General features: G+C 39.0%; 1 pseudogene across 1 annotated transcript; it reads right to left on the bottom strand.

Moving 5' to 3' along the window:
- Positions 1–5,078: 5,078 nt before the first annotated feature.
- LOC111151010 lies at positions 5,079–6,067 on the bottom strand (annotated as a pseudogene). Its single transcript, XR_002640832.1, has one exon. The product of XR_002640832.1 is annotated as a 40S ribosomal protein SA pseudogene (transcript).
- Between the last annotated feature and the right edge of the window lie 2,597 nt (positions 6,068–8,664).

The following is an 8,664-nucleotide window of genomic DNA, read 5'->3' as shown; positions in this document are numbered from 1 at the left end:
AGGAGAAGAGTAAATGAAACAAGATGGGATTGGGAGGGCGACAAACCATAAGTGACTCTTAATCTCACAAAACAAACTGAGGGTTAATGGGTGGAGGGGGGTTGGGGGGGTGGGATTATGGACATTGGGGAGGGTATGTGCTATGATGAGTGCTGTGAAGTGTGTAACCTGGTGATTCACAGACCTGTACCTCTGGGGATAAAAATATATTATATGTTTATAAAAAATAAAATTAAAAAAAAAAAGAAACATTCAGTTGATAGATAAGGGATTTCTAAAAGAACAGAACTGGAAGTTAGAAGAAAATAGAATGGAATCTTTAATATCAGGAAAAACTGGAGAATGTTAAGATTCCAAAGACATCAAAAGGATAATAAAGTAATATTAAAAGTGCACAACTTTATGCCAATCTACTTGCAAACTTAGATAAAACTGATGAATACCTGAGAATACAAAAATTATCAAAACTGATATAAAAAGAAATAGAAAAATCTAAGCAATCCTAAGTCTACTGAAGAAATTCTTATAATTTACAGCCTCCAAATACAACTAGACACTAATGTAAAGTCACTGATATATTTTATCATATTTATGGATGTAAAGACACAAATTCTATATGTAATTAATCAGGAAATACAGTAGGGACTTTTCCCAGTTTAGTTTATGAGGCCAATATGTCCCTAACATCAGTATCAAACAGTGTTTAAAAAACAAAACAAACAAAAAAACCTTATAAACCAGTATCAGTCATGAACATAGAGGGGAGGATGGAGGGGGGATGGGTGAGCCTGGTGGTGGGTATTACGGAGGGCACACATTGCATGGAGCACTAGGTGTGGTACATAAACAATGAATCTTGGAACACTGAAAAAATTAATTAAAAATAAAAATTATAAAAATAAAAATTAAGAAAAGAGCCTTAACAAAATGATAGTAAAGAGAATCCATGTATTGTAAAAAAAGAATAGTGCACAATAAGTAAAGGGGATCATCCATGAAATGCAGAGCTTTATTTTTATTCAAAATAAATCAATATTAATTTGTCATAATAATCAGTAAAGATTATCAAGTGATACTTTTAAAAGATGCATAAATGGAGGAAGATGATGGAGTGGGAGAATCCTAAGTTCACCTTGTCTCATGGATACAACTAGATGATACTTACATAAATGACCCAGAAAATGACCTGAAGTTTGTAGAACAGACTCTCCACAGCAAAATGTAGAGAAGAGGCCACATCAAAGAGGGTAGGAGTGGCAGAGACATGTGTGGGAACCAATTTGACCAAGAGGATGTCCACAGGAGGGAGGGATGCTGTGGGGTGGGATGGAGAGAGGAAGAGCCCCACACTAGGCACCCCAGGCACAAGGGACACACACTGGGCAGACAAATCCTCATAATACTTAGCTGTGAAAACCAGAGAAGCCTAACTTTATGAGTTCTCACAATCAGTAAGTCAACTTTAAAAATCAGCAGGTTCAGATCTAGGAGAGCTGGATGGTGAGAGGATGCTGAGTTCCAAACTAAAAGAAATTGCACAATAAACAGCCCTCTTGAGATACAGCAAAGAAGCAGCAATTTAAAAAACACCTCAGGTATACAACAGAGAGACTTGGTTACTGATCTCAGAGCATGTGCTGGAGGAGAACAAAAGAGCTGATGGGTACAATTTCCCTCCCCATACCCAGCTAGATATATAGACACCTAATGAAATCAGTACAGCACCAATATTCTTCACCCAGCTAGATAACAGTGCACCCAGGCTCGTCACTCTTCCATGGACTTGCCCCTCCATCCAGGCTTCTGCTCCAGGTCTTCTTCAACAGCAGACCTGCACAAACATTTCTAGCACTACACACCCCACCCCATGTTCTCCTGTAAACCTGTCCTCAGCAGGAATCCAACCAAAACAGTACCACAAGTATTGCAATGTGCCAGCAAATCTCAAGGGGGACAACACCACTCCAAAGTGATTCCTGTCCCTGAGTCAGGAAAAGATAACCACACACACCAGTCTGACTGCACCTGAGCAATTGTCTACGGAGAGACATCTCTTCTGACTGCAGTCCCCACCCACCAATGAAAGATCTTAGGAGACAACAAAGGGAGAGTGCTCCACAACATACCACAGCTCTAGCAAACGCCTATTCTGACTCAACTCCAGCCCAAGGAGGCGCAAGCCTCCCATGAGGCCCATGAGCAACACAAGGGCCAAACTGCCAGTGACAGGCAAGGAGAGCCATTGTAGACAATTAGACACAGCTTAGTCACAGAAGTAGGGTACATGCAACATATATAGGAAACGGCCTGAAGTGTCAGGTCCTGGTAAACAAAGAACAGTGTACTAAAGGACACACCATGGGACATCTTCTTCATAAAACCACTACTTTCAAGAATAGGAGATATGGCTGACTTTCCTCACACACAGGGACAGGCAGAGAAAGACAAAATGATAAGAGAGTAAGATTTATGTCCTAAATGAAATAACAGGACAAAATTGCAGAGAAAAAGTTAAATGAAACAGAGATAACTAATTTGCCAAATAGGGAATTTAAGGTAATCATCATAAAAGTACTCACTGGACTTGAGAAATGAATGGAAGACCTCAGTGAGACCCTCGACAAAGAGACAGAAAACATAAAAAAGAACTGATCAGAGATGAAGAGCTCAATAACAAATTAAAAATACATTAGAGGGAATAAATACTAGACTAAAGGAAGCAGAAGATTGGATCAACTAAATGGAGGACAGAGGAATAGAAAGCAATCAAGCTGAGCAGGAGAAAGAAAAAAAGACTAATAAAAAATGAAAACAGATTAAGGGAACTCAATGTCACTATCAAGCATAATAACATTTGCATTATAGGGATACCAGCAGGGGAAAAGAAAGAGAAAAAAGGGACAAAAAATATATTTAAGGAAATAATAGCTGAATACTTCCTGAATCTGGGGAAGAAAATAGATCTCCAGATGCAGGAGACATAGAATGCCCCCAACAAAATCAACCCAAGGAGGTCCATACCAGGACACATAGTAATTAAAACAGCCAAAAGTAATAGTAAAGAATTTTAAAGGCAGAGAAAAAAACCCAACTAATCAAACAAATGAAAACAGTTACATACAAGGGAAACCCCCAAGGTGATCAGCTGATTTTTCAGCAAAAAATTTCAGGCCAGAAGGGAGTGGCATAATATATTCAAAATGCTGAAAGAAAGAAAAAAAAAAAAACAAACTGCAACCAAGAATACTTAATCCAGCAAGGCTATCATTCAGAGATACAGAGTGTACCAAACAAATTAAGGAATTCATCATCAATAAACCAGCCTTACAAGAAATGTTAAAGGGAACCCTTTGAGTAGAAAGGGAAGACCATAACCAAGAGTAAGAAAAATAGGAAGCATAAAAGCAGTAAAAATAAGTATATCTATAAAAAAGTAGTCAAGGGATTCACAAAAGTATGCAAAAATGTGACAAAATATATCAAATACATGCTTTTAGAATGGGTTCAAACTTTGGAGACCATTAACTTAATGGAGACTGCTATATGTGTAAGATGTTATGTATAAACCTATTGGCAACCACAAATCAAAAACCAGTAACAGGGAGGTGCCTGGGTGGCTCAGTCATTTAAGTGACCAACTAGGATTCAGCTCAGGTCCTGATCCCTGGGTCCTGAGATTGAGCCTCATGTCAGGGTTTCATGGTCAGCGTGCAGTCTGCTTGAGATTCTTTCCTTCTTCCTAGCGCTCCCACTTTGTCTCTCCCCCTGCCTGTGTTCTCTTTCTCTCTCCCCCTGTCCAAAATAAATAAATAAAATCTTTAAGAAAAACAGTAATAGATATCCCAAAAATGAACAGAAAGCAATTAAAGAATACCAGTAATGTAAGCCAGGAATCATGAGAGAAGGAAAGCAAGAGAAAAAGGAACAGAGAAGTACAAAAACAACTATAAAACAGGTAATAAGATGGCAAAACGTACATACCTATCAACAGTTATTTTGAGTGCAATTAGACAAAATGCTCCAATCAAAAATATAGAGTGAAAGAATAGATAATATATTATCCATCACCTGCCTCTCAAATTCCTACAACAAAATTTTAAGTTAAGTTTTATCATCTGTGATATTCAAACAAGGAACTGAGATATTGATGGGTTAAGTTTCTTGCCCACAATCAATAACTAGTAAGTGATAAAGTCCAGATTTAAAGCTGTATCAGTTTGACTCAAATATTAGATTATTATGCTATAAAAAAAGCACAAGGATTTTATTCACAGCATCTGAGTTTAGAATTCTAGATCTTGGACTTAAGTAGCTGTAAAATAAATTTATCCCTTAAAGTTTCACTTTCCTAATCTGTAAAATGGCCATTATCATAAGTACCTCATGAACTGGAATCAGTATTCCCCAATCATTGAGCTGGCTTTGGAATATCTGCCCCCCATTTGTGTCTTTGTGCATCCCTGTGTCTGTGCAAGTCATCCTCTCCTGGGAGGCAATGTGTCCTGATGTTCTAGTTACAAACATGATACGTGGTTTCCAGATGGATTTCAAGTTTTGTAGAGGTGGGAAAGGTGATAGGTATTTATCAGGACCCTTGTCTAATATTCCCATCACTGATTCATCAGATGGATTAACACCAAATTGCACCTGGAAGACTGTATAGACTAGATCCCTCAGATTTTTGTTCTGGGACTAAAGGGAGGGTTCCCAAAGTCTCTTGTATCTCTAGCTTACCCATAATCATCATTTTATGCACCAAAATCTTCCTCTTTCTCTCCCTGTCTCTTTCTCATGTTTATTTATCAAAAATCCAAGCTGCTTTAGAACCAGAAGGTTGAGGGTTAAGGGCCTTGCCCAGATAGATTCCCATATTTTAAGAAAGAAAAAGGAGAAATCTAATGCTACTTCCTACAGGTCTTCTGTTTTTTTTGTTTGGTTGTTTGTTTTGTTTGTTTTTGTTTTTTTAGGAAAAGATTTTCTCAGTTTTCTTTTTTTTAATGACATTATGTTGGTCACCATATAGTACATCATTAGTTTTTTTTGTTTTGTTTTGTTTTGTTTTGTTTTACAAACTGTTTATTTTCCGTCAACCTTATTTCCATTTTGTTTGGCCTCTGTGGAAGAGCAGCTTAAGACCACTCAGTGGTTGTTCCTACCCATTCAGTGGCCTGAGCAGTGGGAGCTGCAGACCAGTCTTCAGTGGCCGGCTGGGCGCTCCAGTCTTCAGTAGGGAACTGCTGAATAGGCACAGAGGGCACCTTCACGCCTTCAGACCAGTCTGCAACTTCAGGCTGAGTAGCCGTGAACTCAGGAGCTGGAACCGTCCATTCACCCTGGAATTCTTCCTTGGTCACAGCCTTTTCAGCAGCAGCCTGCTCTTCCTTCAATCTCTTCAGGATCTCTGTAGAAGTAGAGATCAGGCATGACCTCCCACGGGTGTTCACGGGAAATGGTGCCACGCATGCGCAGAACTTCCCTGGCCAGCATCCACCACATCAGACCCACTGAATGAGCTCCCTTGTTGTTGCAAGGGATGGCAATGTCCACATAGCGCAGAGGAGAGTCTGTGTTACACAGAGCAATGGTAGGCAGGTTAACATAAGACATCTCTGTAAGAGGCTGGTGGTCAGCCCTGGGATCAGTAACCACCAGAAGTCTTGGCTCTCGGAAGGCTGCCTGGATCTGGTTAATGTTCCAGGAGTGAAGCGGCCAGCAATGGGAGTGGCTCCAGTTGCAGCAGCAAATTTCAGCACAGCTCGCTGGCCAGTATTCCTGGACGATATGACACTGACATCAGCTGGGTTTTCAATGGCAACAATGGCACGAGCTGCCAGCAGAAGCTTCTCCCAGGTTCTCTTCAGATTTATGATGTAGATACCATCACTTTTCCTTTTGTAGATGTACTGTTCCATCTGGAAGTCAAGGTTGGTGCCACCTAAATGGGTTCCCGCTGCAAGGAATTTGAGGACATCCTCCTCCTTCATTTGCAGGACATCAAGGGCTCCGGACATTGTGAAAGTTTCCCGTTAAGTTATGATGGGAACGCGAAACAATGCCGTATGGACCCTTCTCTAGGTAGCATGGAAAGGACATCATTAGTTTTTGACGTAGCATTCCATGATTCATTGTTAGCTTATAACACTCAGTGTTCCATGCAATATGTGCTCTCCTTAATACCCATCACCAGACTAACCCATTGCTCCACTCACATCTTCTCTAAAACCCTGTTTGTTTCTCAGAGTACATAGTATCTCATGGTTCATCTCCCCCTCCAGTTCCCCCCCATTCATTTTCCCTTCCTTCTCCTAATGTCCTCCATGCTATTCCATATGTCCCACAAATAAGTGAAACCATATGATAATTGACTTTCTCTGCTTGACTTATTTCACTCAGGATAATCTCTGCCAGTCCCATCCATGTTGATACAAAAGTTGGATATTTTCTGATTATCTATTGAAGGGCACATCAGCTCTTTCAACAGTTTGGTTATTGTAAACATTGCTGCTATGAACACTGGGGTGAATATGGCCCTTCTTTTCAATACATCTATATCATTGGGGTAAAAACTCAGTAGTGCAATTCTGGGTCATAGGGTAGCTCTATTCTTCCTTTCTCCACAACCTCTCCAACATTTGTTGTTTCTTGCCTTTTCAGTTTTTGCCATTCTAACTGGTGTAAGGTGGTATCTCAATGTGGTTTTGATTTGAATTTCCCTGATGGCTAATGATGATGAACATTATTTCATGTCTGTTAGCCATTTGTATGTCTTCTTTGGAGGCATGTCTGTTCATATCTTCTGTCCATTTTTTGACCTGATTATTTGTTTTTGTTTTTGTTTTTGTTTTTTTTGGTATTGAGTATGAGAGGTTCTTTATAGTTCTTGGATATCAGTCCTTTGTTGGTGGGGTCATTTGCAAATATCTTCTCCTATACCATGGGTTGCCTCTTTGTTTTGTTGACTGTTTCTTTGACCGTGCAGAAGCTTTTTATCTTGATGAAGTCCCAAAGTTCATTTTTACTCTTGTTTTTCTTACCTTTGGAGATAGGTCTTGAAAGAAGTTTCCGTGGTTGATGTCAAAGAGGTTACTGCCTATGTTCTCCACGAGGATTTTGATGGATTTCTGTCTCACATCAAGGTATTTCATCCATTTTTGAATTTATCATTGAGAATGATGTAAGAGAATGGTCAAGGTTCATTCTTCTGTATATAGCTGTCTAATTTTCCCAGCACCATTTATGGAAAAGACTGTCTTTTTTTTTTCCATTGAATATTTTTTTCTGCTTTATCAAAGATTATTTGACCATAGAGCTGAAGGTCCATATCTGGGCTCTCTATTTTGTTCCATTGGTCTATGTGTCTGTTTTTTTTTTGTCAGTACCATGCTCTCTTAGTGATCACAGCTTTGTAATATAGCTTACAATTAGGCAACGTGATGCCCTCAGCTTTGTTTTTTTTTTCTTTTTCAACATTTCCTTGGTGATTTGGGGTCTTTTCTGGTTCCCTACGAATTTTAGAATTGTTTGTTCCCACACTTTGAAAAATGCCATTGGTATTTTGACCAGGGTGGCGTTGAAAGTATAGATGGCTCCAAGCAGCATAGACATTTTAACAATGTATATTCTTCTGATCCATGAGCATGGAATGTTTTTCCATCTTTTTGTGTGTTCTTCAATTTCTTTCGTGAGTGTTCTGTAGTTCTAGAGTATAGATCCTTTACTACTTTAGTGAGGTTTATTCCAAAGTATCTTATGTTTTTTGGTGCAATTGTAAATGAAATCAATTCTCTAATTTCTCTTTCTACAGTTACATTGTTAGTCTATGAGAAAGCAACGGATTTCTGTGCATTGATTTTGTTTCTTGACACATTACTGAATTGCTGTATGACTTCTAGTAATTTGGGGTAGAGTCTTTTGGGTTTCCACATAAACTATCATGTCATCAGCAAAGAGAGAGAGTTTGACTTCTTCTTTGCCAATTTGAAAACCTTTTTATTTCTTTTTATTCTCTGATTGCTGTTGCTAGGACTTCTAGTACTATTTTGAACAACAGTGGCAAGAGTGGGCATTCTTGTCATGTTCCTGATCTTAAGGGAAAGGCTTTCAGCTTTTCCCCACTGAGAATGATATTTGCTGTGGGTTTTTCATAGATGGGTTTTATGAAATTGAGGAATGTTCCCTCTATCCCTATATTCTGAAGAGTTTTAATCAGAAAAGGATGCTGTCTTTTGTCAATTTTTTTTCTGCATCAATTGAGAGGACCATGTGGTTCTTCTCTCTCCTCTTATCAATGTATTCTATCTCATTGATTTATGTGTGAATGTTGAACCACCCTTGCATCCCAGGGATAAATCCCACCTGGTCATGGTTGATAATCCTTTTAATGTACTATTGGATCCTATTAGCTAGGGTCTTATTGAGAATTTTGCCATCCATATTCATCAGGAATATTGGTCTGAAATTCCTTTTGATGAGGTCTTTGCCTGTTTAAGGATCAAGGTAATGGTGTCTCATAGAATGAGTCTGGAAGTTTTCTTTCTGTTTCTATTTTTTGAAAAGCTTCAGGGGAATATGCATTATTTCTTCTTTGAATGTTTGGTAGAATTCCCCAGTGAGTCCATCAGGTCCTGGACTCCTGTATTTTGGGGAGGTTTTTGATCACTGCTT

Source organism: Enhydra lutris, unplaced genomic scaffold (assembly GCF_002288905.1).
Source record: "Enhydra lutris kenyoni isolate GAN:26980312 unplaced genomic scaffold, ASM228890v2 scaffoldscaffold25, whole genome shotgun sequence".
In the NCBI taxonomy this organism is placed as follows: Eukaryota; Metazoa; Chordata; class Mammalia; order Carnivora; family Mustelidae; genus Enhydra; species Enhydra lutris.
The sequence above is the reverse complement of the archived record's forward strand: the minus strand, read 5'-3'. Positions and strand labels throughout refer to the sequence as shown.